We start from the raw sequence: 18,686 nt of genomic DNA on the forward strand, positions 1-18,686 counted from the left end.
GTGTGACAACCACCGTCTCCTGATGTCTCCTCAGTTGAAACAACCGATCTCGATCCTCCACCATCTACCGCTCCTACTACCGGTTCACATCCTATGGTGACGCGTGCTAAAGCCGGTATATTTAAATCTAAGCATCAAGCAAATTTTGCTTCTCTCGCAACTACTGGTCTTCATATTGCACTATCCTCTGCGATTGAACCACGTGGGTTTAAATTTGCCTCCAAGGATCCCAAGTGGATGGCAGCTATGGTTCATGAAATTACGGCCTTAGAGCAAAATCAAACCCGGTCGCTTATTCCTCGTCCCCCTTATACTAATGTAGTTGGTTCAAAGTGGGTTTACAAATATCATTCTGATTGCATAGTTGAGCTCTACAAGGCATGTTTAGTAGCACAGGGCTTCACTCAAATTCCAGGTGATTATTCTCACAACTTTAGTCCCGTAGTTAAAGCCTCCATTGTTCGAATTGTTTTATCTCTAGCAGTACTACACAACGGGCGCTTGCATCAGGTTGATGTAAAAATGCATACTTACATGGCTCGTTGAATGAAACTGTATTTATGGAGCAACCTCCGGGGTTTGTCAATTCTCAGTATCCTAATCATGTTTGCAAATTATCCAAGGCTCTCTATGGTTTAAAGCAAGCCCCTTGTGCTTGGTTTCAACGTCTAAGCACATTCCTCATCTCCTATGGTTTTGTGTGTAGTCGTGCTGACCCATCTCTTTTTGTCCTTCAAAAGGACTCCTAATGACTTGATTCTTACAGGTAATGATGCTATGGCCATCTCCACGTTTATTACTCGTCTTCGTCATGAGTTTACCATCAAAGACCTTGGTGACTTAAGCTATTTCTTGGGACTTGAAGTGGCATACACTGATTTTGTTTTCTTTCTCACTAAATCAAAGTATGCAAAGGACATTCTTCTTCGAGCTAATCTCTATGACTCCAAACCGGTTAGTACTCCTCTCGCTCCTAATGAATCTTTTATTGCTGATGGAGTGCTCTTCTCGGATCCTACTCTTTATCGCTCATTGGTTGGTGCCTTGCAATACTTAACTATTACCCGGCCAGATATATCTTATGTTGTTAATCAACTTTCTCAATTTCTTCATGCTCCAACTGTTGAGCACTTTCGAGCTATTAAAAGACTCCTTCACTATGTTAAAGGGACTATTTCATTTGGTCTTACTTACACCCGTCCTCCAAACAATGCGATTGTGGGTTATTCGGATGCTGATTGGGCCCGTTGTTTAGATACACGTCGGTCTACGTATGGATATTCCATTTTTCTGGGAGGAAATCTTGTATCTTGGAGTGCTAAAAAGCAACCAACAGTCTCCAGATCCAGCTGTGAATCTGAATATAGAGCTATGGCAAACACCGCTGCCGAAATTGTTTGGATAACTCATCTCCTACGTGGATTGCATGCTCTTCCTGCTGATTGACCTACTCTCCTTTGTGACAACAAAAGTGCCCTCTTCATGACTCAGAATCATGTATCCCATAAAAGGGCCAAACACATTGACTTGGATTATCACTTTATTCGAAAATTGGTCACCTCAGAAAAACTTTATACCAAATTTGTAACGACCAATCTTCAGGTGGCTGATATATTCACCAAAAATCTTACGAGTGCTCAGTTTAAACTCTTTTGGTCCACGCTTTGTTTGGGACCGCCACCATTTCGATTGAAGGGGGTATTAGAGATTGAGATCGTGTATATCATGTGTTATTATTATAATTATTGTATTTACTTATTTACCTCCTTGATTATAGGAGATTATGTTGCACTCCTTCTGTATTAATAGAGATTAGACCTCAGTAATCTCTTCAGGTTGATTTTACAATATAGTTTACACCACCACCACCCAAAAACATAAAGCCCCACCCTCACCCACCCCCAAAAAAATGTTGGCACGTATATACGACTGTTAAAGTGATAAAAGGATAGCATTTTGACAAGAAGCGCCTAGGCCATTTTCATTTCTTATTAATTTGACAACTAGTGTCTAGGCTATTTTCTTTTCTTAACATGAGTCCTTAGAATTATTCTCCGTGTTAATGCAACAACTTTTACAAGAATTGAAGATGGCATAGTCGTAGTGGCAGATCTATGATTTTTATAAGCGGGTGCAAAAAAATGACTCATGTTAGAACGAGTTAGGACACGTCGGCTCATAACGTGTCGGGTAAAAAATTACATTAATTTGTAGCAAACTCCACAGATTGTAACACAACTTTAAGTAATTATATAGGCAACCAGACCACGTAACAAATATATTATATTATACTCTTATATAATTACCATTTGGGTTACCTCTCTTTGTTCAAAAGTCATGTCCATTAAGTCACGTCCATTAGATTTTTTTTTTTTTTTTGGAAAAGGTTCCATAAAATGAAAAGCCACGAAAAAAAACTGTTATGAATAGCACTCCTATCGTTTGAAATATAATAATTAAATTGAAAAATTACAAAAGTCAAAATGGTTTGTTGTGGTAGACGCGAATTTTCATTTCCCAGATACTACCTTTCATCCAAATTAAAAAAAATGATACAAGTGCGTTTTCTGGTTACATGCCAACATGCGTGAAGTAATATAAATTGGTTATTTTCAATGATCTCTAGATCAAATGGTGGAGGACATACATTTCTCTTGAGAGATGTATGTTCGACTCCTACTTGGTGTAGAGTGAGGCACTGGTGGCCAATGATAGGAGACCCAGGGAAACCTGGGTTGGATCCTTGAGCCAAAGGGGTTTTACTGGTAATTTCACCGCCGTGCCTACGGGCGGGTGAGTTACCGGGTTTTCTCGGAATTGGTGATGGTCTCGGGTTACTCTCGGAGTACTCCGTTTGTCCAATGGGTGCCTCGAGAGTGCTCGGGATAGAGTTTGTTGGCTGTTAAAGAAAGAATATATATATATAGGGTAGGGATATGGTAAAAGGTGTTTAAAATGTGAGAAGGGTAAGAAGTGTTTTAAACCATTGGATATTTGATATAATGGTTGAGATCAATAGGGTATAAAAATGTAAATTGTGTTTTAATTAGAGGGACCTTATGTAAAATTGAAGGGCAATAGTGTCTTTTTCAATGTTTGAAATATGGTAACAGTAACCTACACAACCAAAAACACCTACATTCACTCCTTTTTCCTTAAATATCGAAATTAAGGATTCACCTTAATTGTAGGGAGGTCTTTGGTTGCATATTCTTCATACGTTATCATAAAGAGATCTATAATCAGATTCATGGCGTGGTGTTCTAAAACAACAGGATAAATTGACTATGATTCAAGTCATGGTGTTTTATCTGGAGACATTGTTCATGGCGTGGTATTTTAAACATCTATGATTCAAGTCATAGTGTTTTATCTGGGGACATTGTTCATGGGGTGGTGTTTTATCAATACAAAACATTCCCAGATTTTAAAACACCATGACTATGATTCAAGTCATGGTGAGACATTGTTCATGGTGTGGTGTTTTAAACATCTATGATTCAAGTCATGGTGTTTTATATGGAGACATTTTATAATCAGATTCATGGCGTGGTGTTTTAAAAACAACCGGATAAATTGACTATGATTCAAGTCATGGTGTTTTATCTAGAGACATTGTTCATGGTGTGGTGTTTTAAAAATCTGGAGACATTGACTATGATTCAAGTCATGGTGTTTTATCTGGAATCCAGAAAACATTGTATTGTGATTACATCCATGGTGTTTTAACATCTGGACAATCAATACGAAACATTCCCAGATTAACACCATGACTATGACTCAAGTCATGGTGTTTTATCTGGAATCCAAAAAACATTAAAACACCAGAATCGAGGAAGAGCGTCGATAACAATTGTATTGGATCTTGCAAAAAAAATACAAAATTCGAATCAATCCCTAAACATTCTCATCGCCAGTTATTTTTTTCAGTTATATTGGAAATCAATTAATTGACAAGAATGTACAATTACTAATATACCCATTTGAATTAATTAAGATGAGGGGCACTTGTCATTCCCAAATTATTTCTTAAACTTCTTACAAAAGATAGACTTTATACAGGATCCTCTACCTATATATATATATATATATATATATATATATGTACATATATATGTATGTACATATATATATACGTATATATATATATATATAGAATTGCGCTAAAATAAGAACCACCTCGAGTTGTAAGAAATTTACGGTACACGTAAACACAAACTTGTGGTGCTCAAAACTACACACACGACATTTTTTTTAATTTTTTTTACAAATGTGTTTATAATACACGCGTCTACGTTTATGAAAAAAAATTTGGTCCACCTCGCCCCGTACGGTGTAGTTCTCACGGTTCTTACAACTCGAGATGATTCTCATTTTAGCGGTCCCCTATATATATATATATATATAGGTTATTAGTACATTGTTTTTTTTTTGTTACTTTTGTGTTTTCCCATATTTTTAACTTTCTTTTTTATTTGATTATTTAATCAACAAGTATTTAAAATTTAATATTTTCTTTTTTATCATGTAACAAAAAGTTATGAACCTTCAATCTATTTTGATCCTATAATCGCCATTGGACCATCGCATCGGTTCATATATACGGCATGTTGATTTAACCGCCAACATAAAAAATAAGGGATATGTTGATTCAAATAAAAAACCACGACGGTTCATAAATGAACCAACATCCACGCTTGGTTATTATTTAAAATAGTAAAATAACATTATATGTTTTATTTTTCTACATGATTCATTAAAACTACATATATAACTAAACGGTTGGTCAAGTACACACAAAAGTGATTTGAAAGAAAGCAAATGTATATTCTTTATCGGCATTGACAACCCATATTGAAATTGTTGCAGAAAAAAATACATTGACCAAGATTTGTAAGCATTGCCAACCCATAATCAAACATGGTAAGTTCCACACTTACACTATTAATTAACATATTTAATAAGCTAAATATGATATATAAAAAAGTCAACCATTTACGTTCAAATACCATATAAAGTACATGTGTGTGTATATAGAACGAGAGAGGGAGCACAGGGATGGGTGGGGGTGGGAGCGCCACCACCACCACTATCTAATCACCATCGCAACAACACTAATAATTGAACGTCGCCATCACATGTAGCAGTTGCGAAAGTGATGGATTTGTTCTAATTTTTCAAAATTAACCTCTAAGATATAAGAAATTACAACTTACACCCTATAGTTTGTTCATAATTATATTCAACCCTAATGTTATATAAAAGAATATAACCAATTAAACTAATACAAGTATTAGCATCATTAGAATTACTTTTATTGGAGAAGACGTTTGGCATATAACGAAAATCAATTAATCGACTTTTACAAAGTTATATACTTAGGGGTGAGCAAGAAAACCGAAATAACCGAACCGTAACCGAATAACCGAGATAACTGAACCGTAATCGAATAGCCGAACCGAAACAAAAACCGACGGTTCGGTTTTTGGATTTTTAATAACCGAAAATTCCGGTTCGGTTTTCTTTCGGATAAACTTTTTCAATAACCGAAAAAAACCGAACCGAACCGATAAGTTACAATCCATATATTTTTATGTTTAAGTTTAAATTGTTTAAGTGTTTAACCCAATGCTAGTAGAAAATGTTAATTTTATTTTTGAATGTTAAGTGTTTATAATAAAAACGTTATAACTGAAATGATTTACTATTACCTATAAGATATAACAAAATTTAATAAAAACCTTGAAGAAACATAAAAAAAGATTAGAAGGTTAGGTTTATGTAAACAATATTAATTAAAGAAGTTAACTATAATAATTTAAATATAAACATATAAAAAGATTGTTGTAATATAATTTTTATTTTTTATTTTTTGAATCTTACATAATTTTGTTCCAAAAACCGAAATAACCGAAAAACCAAACCGAACCAACATAAAAACCGAAAAAACCAAAACCGAAAAAACCCGAAACCGAACGGTTTTTAAAACCCGAAATCCGACATTTCAGTTTCGGTTTTGATTTTACCCAAAAACCGAACCGTGCACACCCCAATATATACTCATTAAGATCGGACATATTAATTCAATATTTATAATCAAAATTCTAAAGACTTCCATTATCAACATCCCGCTACAACGCGCGGGGTAGCGTTAACTCGTATACATACAAATAACAACTCACATCCCTTCATTAGAAGGCACTGCTTCATTCAACAACAATACGATTATCAACTCGCACCGTTTCTTCTAAAGGCACCGCTTCACTCAAAAAGTCAAAAACAGTGTAATGAAACCGACACAAAACATTCGTTGTGAACACATAAACCCAAAATTTATAATAACCATCATCAACCCCTCCTGGATGCCCTGAGAAATGCTACATCATCTCCACTCCGCCCTCTACGAGTCTACATCAGCGATTCCGATCTCCTTAAATTTTTGTTCATGATCGGACCAATGAGTTCAGTTTGTGTATTCAGACATCGTTTCTCGCATAAATTCCGAGGCAACAGTGACCATCCATTATTATTCATTGATTTGAGTTTGATTGGATTTCTTTTGTTTAAATGTTTGATTGGCGTTGACATTGAATTGATTAGAGTTTTTTTGTTGTTTGTTTGAATGATTCACTTTCATTTAGGGCTGTAAACGAACCGAACGAACACGAACAAGGCCTTGTTCATGTTCGTTTGTTAAGGAAATAAATGTGTTCACGAACGGTTCATGAACACTTACCGAACGAGATTTTATGTTCGTGTTCGTTCTTTAAGGAAATGAGCGTGTTCGCGAACGGTTCACGAACACAAATAAATTTGGCGAACGCGACGAAGGATAAAGATAGATGGCCCAAAGAGTAGCACTCGAACTAGAATCCCTTATTGTGGAACGAATCTCAATCGTATTCGTGGATGTAAATAATGAGAAATGAAAGGGAAATGATGCATAAACAAGGTGAAAGTGGGTTTCCGAGTTTAATTGTTAGGAAAATAAAATAAATAAAAGTTTAATAATATAAAAAGTACAAATAAAATAGAAGAAAATACAAAGATCTTCAATTAAAACACAAATATATGGATATAAACGAACGCAAATCAACGAATGTTCACGAACACGTTCACGAACACCTTACCGAACGTTCACGAACACAATCGAACGAACGAGACCTCTGTTCATGTTCGTTCATTTAACTAATCGAACGAAATTTCTTGTTCAAGTTCGTTCATTTATTAAACGAACGAACATAAACGAACTTCCCGCCGAACGGTTCATTTGTTAAATTGTGATTTGACTGGAAATATAGGCCTGACTTAATTAAGTTATCAACCGGCGTCTCCTCCTGTCGCCACCACTGTTTCCTTTTGTTTGCCATATCTCCTCCTGCTGCATGCAAAGGACTTCTTTCTCCTGGTGGCGCTTACTACTTCGATGGGGGAAGGTAACGGTGAAAAAAAAAAAGAAAGAATGTGTGTGGCGGTATAGGTATACTCACGAATAGAGAAAATGAAAGAGTCAAAAAGTAATATTAGTTCGTTTGTGAATAAGCAAATTGTTATGAATGCAACCATTTTATGGCCCAATTTAATGTTTATGGGCTTTAAGCTTTTAGGGTTCTATTGTACTAGTATATATATACGATGTATATGTCAGATGATGGTATGGGTTTCTCTCTATTTCTCTCTTGTTTTATCACACGTTATCAGCACATTGCTCTAACCATTTTCCATCCCTTATTCTCTAAACATATCGAATCAAATATTTTTCACGTCTTCATCCATCTATTCGTACAAGTTGACAAAATGCATTAGAAAATTAACATGTAGATCCTTGAACAACCATGATCCTGTGTTGCATTTGTTTTCTCCACAAATAACGAAAACCGTCACCGCTGCAAAGCACGTCTTCAAGAATACTAGGGAGCCAGAATTCATGGATGTGTGTGCGTATAAACACACCAGACAAAGAATCAGATAACGATCAAGAACGGTGTCTGTCAATTGAGGTAACAAATCGATCCTTTTTTTATGATTAAATGAGTGATGCGTATATCATACATACATAGATATAAATTTATATACATTGATTGTTATGGTTCTGGGAATTAACTTTGGGTTTCCGGCCATGAAGATTATGTAAATTAGAAACTAGAAACGAAAAGTGAAGAAGATGAATACAAATCTAACACATTTAGAATTACCATGTGAAATAAATCTTGTATATGATATGCATGCCAATAATAAAACTATACTGATCTTTTGATTTAAAAATAAATAAATAAATAAATAAAAGAAGTTTCTTGATTTTGGAATAAGAGGTTTTGACGAAACCGCGGGAGGAACCGTTAAGAATTCTTCCATTTGTGGATTTAATTTTGACCTATAGATTTTAATTTATTGTGAAATTAATAATTACTTTTGATTGTTCCATTTAATTTTTTTATGTTTTAATATGATGTTGAGGCTATAATTAATTTTGATTGCTCCATTAATAGTGTCGCTGTAACATTTTTGATATAGGCATTGTGAAATTAATAATTACTTTTGATTGCTCCATTAATTATTTTTTTAAGTTTTAATCTGATGTTGTGTCTATAATTAATTTTGATTGCTCCATTAATAGTGTCGCTCTAACATTTTTGACCAACAAATTAATAGTTACTTTTGATTGCTCCATTAATTATCTTTTTAAGTTTTAATATGAAGTTGAGGTTATAATTAATTTTGATTGCTCCATTAATAGTGTCGCTGTAATAACATTTTTGATATAGTCTTAACAAGTTAACTAAATTTTGTTTATACAAATAATAAAGTACGAATGAAACCTAGAGTCATATTTAGTATTATAATTTGGTATTTCTTAGAGAACGATAAATATCGAGAACATTTATTGGTTGCAACATAATGGTTGTTTTTAAAGTTTAATATGTTAAATTGATAATAAAGTTAGAAAATAATCCATAAATGAATTGTGTGCTTATTTTTATTTTAAGTTTTACGTATGTACTAAATAACTAGAGTTTATTTACATTTTATTCGTAGGGTACATAAGATTCATATAGCACATGAACTCTAAAGAAAAAATTGTTGATATTTCATATACTTATGAAAAATCTGTTGATCTCTCCGAAATATACAAAATATACAAACATGTATCCACCAACTAAATATTATATGTTATTTATTATTTATATTAAAACATATTCATTTATGTTCTTGATTTTTAAATCTCAAACAACCTGTTGTTCAATTTATCGGGAACCCGCAGTTCTCCTTAATGTATTAGAAAGCATAATTTTTAATCACAATGAATCATTCATTATAAGATACAAAGCTTTCCATACACGAGATGGTCGCACTAAACATCTCTATGAACAACTATCTCTCTAATTCTAGATATCAAATCCTTCCAGTCATAAAGTTCTATCATCTTGACAATTTGACTAATAGTAGCCAATCCTTGATGGGATTGAAACTATACCTACAAATGAAGGTTTTCCTCAACTACACGAAGACCTTAGATACCTCACTATAAAAAAAACATCAAGGACATGTTTAACCACCAAAAGTTAGTCGTCCTCCTAAAAGCTCGACACAACTCATTATTATAAAAATAAAAATCTAAGACAGTTTAGGAGTAAACCCTTATTTTTTTGTTACTTCAAAACTTAAAACGTCGTGAAAACATCAACAAAGACGTATTTCTTTTACGCCTCACACTTATCAAATGCTATGTCACAATAATACAGAGTATATGTTTTCACAAATTACTCGGAAGCCATATCACGTCTTCTAAATTGTAAAGGAAAATTACAAGCTCTTACTTATATACCACTCAATCTGATCAACCAGTGCTAGTCATTCCCAGAAGCGAATGTGCCTATATTTTAGCACCCATTTGTGTGGAAAATTCAGTGGCTCAAACTGACATAACATGAATCAGTCACTGAGGGGGAGGTCTGCAACGGGGAAATAAAGCACCTAGTAAACTATCACAAATATGGGTGACAAATGTCAAGTATACAAAAACACAACTAACACTATAACAAAACATAAGAAACATTTTTATCAGTTGTCCCAACAGATACACTATTAATACTAATTCACGTGTTAGTAACATAGTAAATGCTTTGGAATAGCATCGGCATCATACCCGCGAATATCAAACTTTATAACCAATAAGGCCTCATATTTTAGTATATCCTCAGGAGTGTTACTAAAGCTCAAGTCTATTTTGGATAAACAACCATCACATTGGATTGATGACAAAGAAAGATGATATTGAATTTCTCGAAATTTGCATATGACAATATGGCTTGAAGACCATATTCAAAATTCAATGGTTTTGCAAACTAAAATATATTACACAAAATAAATCACATGAAGTCAAATATGAGTAACCAGAAGTTACTAGCCCAGTACAATTTCACCATACGAAATGACGAAATAAATCGTCATAACAGCATAATGATGAAAAGATTAATCAAAGATCCACCCTCCATCATGTGTAGTGGGTTCTCTCGGAAAATCTATCTTTATGCCCTTCTAAGATAAACTCCTGCATGAATCCATTTATTCATGAAAATAATCCAATGGAATATATGTGGGACTAGCAATCTTCATGTGTACCATTTTTCAAAATTCTATGGTTTTAAGATATGTATCTCTGTATGGTCATATATGAGTCTTTTCGCTACCTGGAATGTAGCATTTTCTCGGCCTATCAGCCCAAATCATACATGAGAATTAAGGAGGATTCACATCTATAGTTAGATTGCTCATTATGACAATTTGAATTGGCATCCTCTTCTTTAAGCTACTATATTGATCAATTCAAGACCAAGCTCATGAGCTTATTATCTCAGGTCGGAACAAGTTGATAGGATCCCCCTTTTTACGTCCCCATGCTGCCTGTGTGGTGACACGGGGCGAACTAACTGCTTATCACAAATACTCCCCATTCTTTATACTAGGTTGTGCAGCCTATGTACTAATAGCACCACCATAACATATGAAACGGGATATGTATACAGTATTCCCAGTCTTAGGGGGAGACAAGAAAATGAAAGACTGGCAACACAAGAAAATGCATCATCATTATTGAATTTAGACCCTTGAAGTGGTCAATATAAATTTGAATCCGGAGGAGCGTAAATTTGCAAATAATAGCAAACGAAATACGAGATGCATTCACAAACACAAACAGAGTGACAAGGTCACATATACCAGCATTTAACTCACCTACTCAAATTAAAGTAATCACAAAATGATTACCATATTAGAAAAAAAAATGGGAAGTAAACTCGGTTCCAATATATAAATCCCACAAATACGAAAAGAGCAAGGCAACGCAGTTGGTGTAATCCCACTAGAGGTTGCTCATAAAATCCTAAAAGAGATTAACGAAATCCTGGAAGATATTAACGAAGCCCCAGAAGAGGATAGTGGAGTTCTAGAAGAAACTCAATTATCAAACAAGTATGAGATCTCAATAACTTGTGCACAAAAAAAGTATAATATGGAACCGTAATGAAGCACGTGTAAAATGATATATATGAATACGCTATAGCAATAGATGTAATCGACGAAAAAGATTACGTATATGGAAACTGTGCAAGAGTGTACGCACATAAATAGCTAAATGGCAAGATGACTTAAATGCCAATTAAATTCGCTCGATAAACTAAACGTTTTCGAACTAGTAGTTCGAACACCCATAGACGTCAAACCAGTAGGTTATAAATGGGTGTCTTTAAATAAAAAAGAAACGTAAAGAATGAGTTTTGCGATGTAAGGCATGATTTTTAACATAAAGATTTTTTTCCCAAATCCCAGTAGTTGATTATGTGGAAACGTATACCCCTGTAGTGGATGCGATAATTTTTAGATGTTTAAGAGGCCTCGCAATCTCAGAATGACTTCAAATAAAACTTATGGATGTCGTCACTGTATACATGTATGAGACAATTACAAATGACATCTGCATAAAATCCCTGAAGGATTAAAAATGCTCAAATCTTTATTTAACAATAACCCCACATGCGTTATATAAATCTTAAAGGAACTGGTCCTATGTGGTATAATTGACTTGGATGATACTTTGAAAAGTGGGGGTATAAGTTTGATAAAATGAGCTATATATACTTATAAAGATTTCACTCTTAATGTTCAATGTAATTGGAGTTTACAATGATGTTGTAAACACTATCGAAAGGAACTGTCAAACTATAAAGTGAAAATTCTGAAAAGATCTTTATACATTATAGTTATTCTCGACCCACAGTTCAAGTATATCTCAGTTCGAATATATACGTACTATTTTTGCTCATCCATCAAACTACATCCATAAGATGTTATATGGATAAAATTCATTTGTTGAGTACGCTAAATGGTCGTCGAATTACTTACTTGACATATGTAAAGGATTTTATTGTCCCTAAGAAGAGGATGGAAAAATAATTGGTCCAGAAGTACCATACTTAATTGCGAGCAGAACAATGGTGTATCTTGTAAACAAGACGACACCTGATATTGCGTTCTTGATAGATGTATTGGCAAGATTACAGTTCCAATTTAGTATGTTGCACTCTTTTTCCCTTTACTAAGTTTTTCTATTAGATTTTCTTAGTTAGGTTTTTGATGAAGCAACATATAGCATCAGTTTATCTTATAGACACTAAAGTACCGACTTAACATCATACTGGAGCATGTTGTCAATTATGTATAATGCGCAATGCACTCTTTTTCCCTTAGCTATGGTTTTATCCCATTGGGTTTTTCCTAGCAAGGTTTTTAACGAGGCATAATTATAAAGCGTATTAAATGATATGGGATTCGAGACATAATATTTTTCATGAGAAAATATGGAGTCGCAACTATCGGATTATGATAATGAAGAATATCTATTAGACCCCCACAAAGCTCAATCTCAATCTAAATATGATACTAACGGAAGTCAATGATTTCAACACATTTAAGACATGTGAAGGCTGGAGTCAATAAAATGAAGCCGAATTGTACTATTCGAAGACAGTGCAAGCTGAATCAGAAGAGGTTGAGTTGTACCACTTAAAGGCAATGCAACTTGAATTAAAAGAAGCCTAAGCAAAGAAGACTACATCAAAGATCAAGTCAATCGATTATTACTGAAGATTGAAATCCACAGACTAAGAGCTATATGCAAAATTGAGGGGGAGTAATATACATGTACTCTTTTTCCTTAACTAAGTTTTGTCTCACTGGATTTTCTTAGTAAGGTTTTAATGAGGCAGTATAACTGATCCTGAAGTGTCAGTTAATATCGGTCCTTAAGAACCGAGCCAATATATTCCAATGTATAATGTTGATAGTGTATAATATAAAATGTCTGAGGGGGAGTGTTATGAATGCAACCATTTTATGGCCCAATCTAATGTTTATGGGCTTTAGGCTTTTAGGGTTCTATTGTACTAGTATATATATACGATGTATATGTCAGATGATGGTATGAGTTTCTCTCTATTTCTCTCTTGTTTTATCACACAAATCTAATAATCACCGCTGCTTTGCAATTTTAGTTATTTGGTTTTCTATATAAAAATCTATTTAGAAAGAACATGATACTATAAAAAAGACAATTTTCGTGAGAAATATGAGAATATATAGAATTAACATGTAGTCATCATGTTTTGGGCTTAGCCATGATGTTTTAGGTTTTTTTGGCTAGAAAAATACCAAATATAACAATTTAAGACACAATGCAATGAATTTTAGGCTTAAAACTTAAAACACCAAGCCAATAACGTAAAGTAGTGTGTTTTAAATTGCATGCCTAAAACACATTGCATTTATAACACATTAGATTGTGTTTTAAATTGTTATGGTTGGTGTTTTTTTGTCAAAAACAACCCAAAACATCATGCCTAAATACAAAACATGATGGCTACATGTTAATATCTATCTCTTCTCACACTTCTCACAAAAAAGGTCATTTTTACACGTACCTCACCCAGAAAGAACATATTAGACCATGTGTAGTGGTTAAACAAAATAATGCCCCCACCATGGGGCATTATTCGACACGTGGCAGTCCAGTCAGCATGTGACATTATTGCAAAAGTGGCGTAGTGGGGTATTATTCCAATAATGCCCATTCAATCATTTCACAATTATTTATTTTTTTTAAACTTGAAATACATCATTAAATTAAAAAAAATACAATACTAGAAATAAAAAAAAATTAAAATCCGATTAAATTAAAAAAACACTAGTTTTCGTCTTCGCTTTCTTCACCCTCGCCATCTTCGTCTTTCTCTTCCTCCGTTTCTTCCTCACCCTCAGGTGGTATATACCGAACCGACCATGCGTGGTGTACCAAATCAACCATTAACTGGGAATGGTACTGTTCGTAACGCAACTCTCACGCATTATTCACTCTTTCTTCCATTGACGCCTGTGGATAGTCCTCTTGAACAACTTCTGGCACATAATTCTGGCATATCGCCTTTCCTTCGTCTTCCAAAATCATGTTGTGCATGATTATACAAGCGTACATAGCATCTCTCATTTTTTGCTTGCTCCATGCACGACAAGGATTTCTCAAATATTGCCAGGGTTGTTTAAGAACACCAAAGCATCTCTCAATGTCTTTTCGCGAAGACTCTTGAACCTTTTTAAAGTATGCTCTTTTTTCATCAATAGGATCACTAAATGTCTTCACGAAAATCGAATACCTAGGATAAATTCCGTCGCTCAAATAATATCCATGAGGGTAGTAGTTTCCATTTGCGTAAAACGACGCTTTTGGAGCTTTGCCAGAAATCCACTCGTCTAACAACGGAGATTGTTCAAAAACATTGATATCATTGCATGACCCGACCACACCAAAGTAAGCCGACCAAACCCAAAGGTCCTGTGAAGCAACCGCCTGAAGAATAACAGTGGGTCCTTTTTGGTCACCCCGTGTGTGTTGGCCTCGCCATGCGGTCGGGCAGTTATCCCAACGCTAATGCATGCAATCTATGCTCCCGATCATACCAGGCAAACCATGCTCCATCGAATGTACCTCGTAGATCTTTTAAAGGTCGTCCCATGTGGGCGTTCTAAAATAACGCGCACCATACACATCAATAATACCTTTATAAAAAAACATACTTAAACATAAGCTTCAAAAAAATATTGTAAACATTATAGTAAAGTATAGGAATTGTACCGCGACAAAAATGCTCCAAGGTGTCTCGCGTTGTTTTCTCGCCCATTTTTAGATACTCGTCGTTGATGTCGGTTGTGTTTCTTTAAGCAAGGATTCGTAACGCCGACGTACGCTTTTAGATACCGGCAAATCCAAGTGCCCCTCTCGCATCCGCTTTTTGTTTAAAATAATCGTAGTTGGCTTCCAAGTTGTCGACTATGCGTAGAAACAACCGCTTACTCATTCGGAAACGACGCCGAAACATTTGGTTCGAAAACGTCGGCGCCTCATCAAAATAATCTTTTATCAAACGATCGTGTGCCGCGCGTCGGTCTCGTTCAATATAACCTCTTTTATTTTTTTCTGGTTGTGGCCGACGACAATGCTTAACATATCTCACCGCTAGTTGACAAGCACTCGTAACCGCCTCTTGCTCAACCTTCTCATCGGTGGAATCATCGCCATACGCAAAAAACTCTTTGTAGTAAAAATTTACCATGGATTAAGAACTAGGGGAATCTATCAAGTTTTTTTTATAAAATTTTAGTGTTTTTGAGAGAGTTTTGATTAATTTTGAATGAATTTATATATATATATATATATATATATATATATATGTATATATATATATATAAAAGTAAAAGGTTTTAAAAAAAATAAATAAATAGCCGTTATATAGCCATTAGGATTTATGATTGGTCAGTCAACTTGTTCCAAGCGTTTTTTAAAAAACGCCAAACTCATTTTTTTTTTTAAAATAACGCCCAAAAACGCCGGGTGTAATAGGACCCGGGTGTTATTTGGCGTTTTTTTTAAACGCCCCACTACGGGTGGTCTTACAAAGATATTTAAATTTAGACATGAACTATTTGAATATAATATATAGTAGAAATATTTATAGCACATCATTTTGTTGAAACAAGGAATTATGAATGTTAATTCCAATTTCTTGGTACTTGCGGTCTTCCCCAGCAACATGGTTCATACTTTTCGAATTCATACAAGTTGAATTTTCTTTTAAAGTTTGAATTTGGTAAGTTAACACCATAACGTGAATCCGTAGTTTAACGTTATCATATTATCTTTGTGAATCCGTAGTTTAACGTTATGGTATCATTTTTGATTCGTTATAATGGTCTTATTACCTCAATATGCGAGTCATAACTCAATTTCCACATGATAATATACGTTTCGGCTGCGAGTAGCTTGACGCAAAACACTAATATTTTGGTTTTATAAACTAGATAATGTCACAATAAAACTTCATCATCAAGTGCCATGCAAAGAACTTGATTTAGTTCATTTAGTTCAATTTTCTCCCATACAATAAATTTAATTCAAGTTTATATTTAGATTGATATTGTCTTTGAATTTTTAATTTTATTTTTAATTTTTTGATTTTAGTCATAATCAAATACCACGCAAATAACTTAATTTTCGGCCTTGCATTTATATAATTTTTCAAAAATTTGTAACTTTTTTGGTTTCTTTTTCTAATTCGTTTATTCTAAAAAATGTCATTATCAACTACCGTGTAAGTGATGAAAAGAATGTTTTGTACAAACTTAAAACAAATCACATCTCATATAGCGAAACCAAATACATTCATAACCACAACTCGTTAACCACAAATACGTTTAGGGTGTCAAATGTTGGTGTAAATATAAGATATAAAAAATGCATTTTCCTTAATTTAATAGCTTGGTTACTAGCGGTGGGTGGGATTCTAATGGGTATTTATTGTTTTCTTAACTAACCTATGGTTTACCTATATCACGTACCAAAGATTCATGCAAAAAGATTGTACAAAAATGAAAACTAGAAATTTAGATGCCGTCTATTTTATTTTTAGAGTTAACTTTGGTTTTGCTCCATATGGTTTGTTAATTTTAATGGTTTTGCTCCAATAGTTTAAAAATAGTCATTTTCCTCCTTGATCTTTCAAGTTTGTTGCCAATTTGCTCCCTAGTCTTTCGAGTTTGTCGCCAGTTTTCTCCCTGATGGAGTTAGAGGCGGGGAGCAAAATGATGATAAGTTAGAAAAATAAGGAAGGAAAATGGCTATTTTTAAACTATTTAGGCAAAACCGTTAAAATATCAAATCATAGAAAGCAAAATGGAAGTTAAGTTATGCAGAGGCACAGAAATATTTCCAGAAAAAAAAATCTTTCATATAAAATATGCCATGTTAATCTGTTATTAGTCAAGTTTTGATAAAGTTGTTTATTATTTAGAAGTTGTTTAGATTATACCAATTACCAAACACAAACAAAAAAAAAACACAATTTATATTTATAAACTTATATATTTGCTAGATTATATCAGTCAGATAATAATGATAGGTTAAGTAATAAAAGTGTCCTTTAGTACCATGTCTATTTGTAGTTGAAAGGCTTGTCTCATTTCAAAGTTAGCTTGTGCAACAGATGAGATTCGTTGTGTTTTTAATGAGTACTATACCTAGCATAGGAAATTAAATTCTTCATGAAAAAGGTAAGTATTGGTATTAAATTTTTGTTGAGTATTCAATGTGATTTCACATAATCTTATTAAGTAGTAAATGAACTATGACTTTTATTTTCTTGAACGACGTACAGTTAGGATATCGCTAACCAGGTTAGTAGTTAGTATGTTAGTATCACCAAGTTAATATTAAGATAACATTTAGAAAAAGTTATCTAATTTTTTATCTACCTAATTTCATAAAAAAAGATAACATATTAGATAGTAAATTAAATGTGATTTTACACAATCTAATTAATAAAGCCTAATTTCATAAAATGATTACATTTTAGAAAAAAGTTAATAATTTTTCATAACCTAATCTATACTAGCAAACTAGGTTTTCTAACCTTATGGTAATTTTACATTATGTACACATTTTGAAACAACATGTACAAGAGAGCCAAACTATTTTAGAGAGGATAAACTTACGCATTGTCCAAAAATTTAAGAAACTTTGTGGGCATTTTGAAGATTTTAACCAAAGGTCAAGATTTGGGTTATTGAAACCAATTCTCTATCAATTTTGAATCAAATATTGTGTGCTATTGCTTCGCTTTTCGTAACCAACAAGAAGGGGTTGAATGACGAAAACCATCGGTATGTAATTATGAACAATCAACAACCATCAATGAGTAATCACTGGGACTGCTTATTAGTCTTAAAAATCGTTTACTAATTTGAAACCCCTCAAACTAATGGGGTGATGGTCCATTAGGAAAGCAAAGTCTTTAAAAACACCTAGGTTGGGAAGGGGAGGTCTTGGTTCAAGTACCACAGACTACAACAAGAAATTAAAGAAAATTAGCCGTTCAAAAAAATTGAAACCCCTCAAATCATTTGTTTAATCATTTGCTACATTGTTGACCCACGCTCGTAATTTTCTCTCCTGCAATCCTGAAACGTGTGTGTTACGACCTCCGTGTGTCGACAACCACAACCATCATCAAGCTGTCCACAATTGCAGAAGTCGTTGTTGTCCCTGTCGTTTCTGTACCGGTCGGTCCATCAGCCACCGTCTC

Source organism: Helianthus annuus, chromosome 12 (assembly GCF_002127325.2).
Source record: "Helianthus annuus cultivar XRQ/B chromosome 12, HanXRQr2.0-SUNRISE, whole genome shotgun sequence".
Classification (NCBI taxonomy): domain Eukaryota; kingdom Viridiplantae; phylum Streptophyta; class Magnoliopsida; order Asterales; family Asteraceae; genus Helianthus; species Helianthus annuus.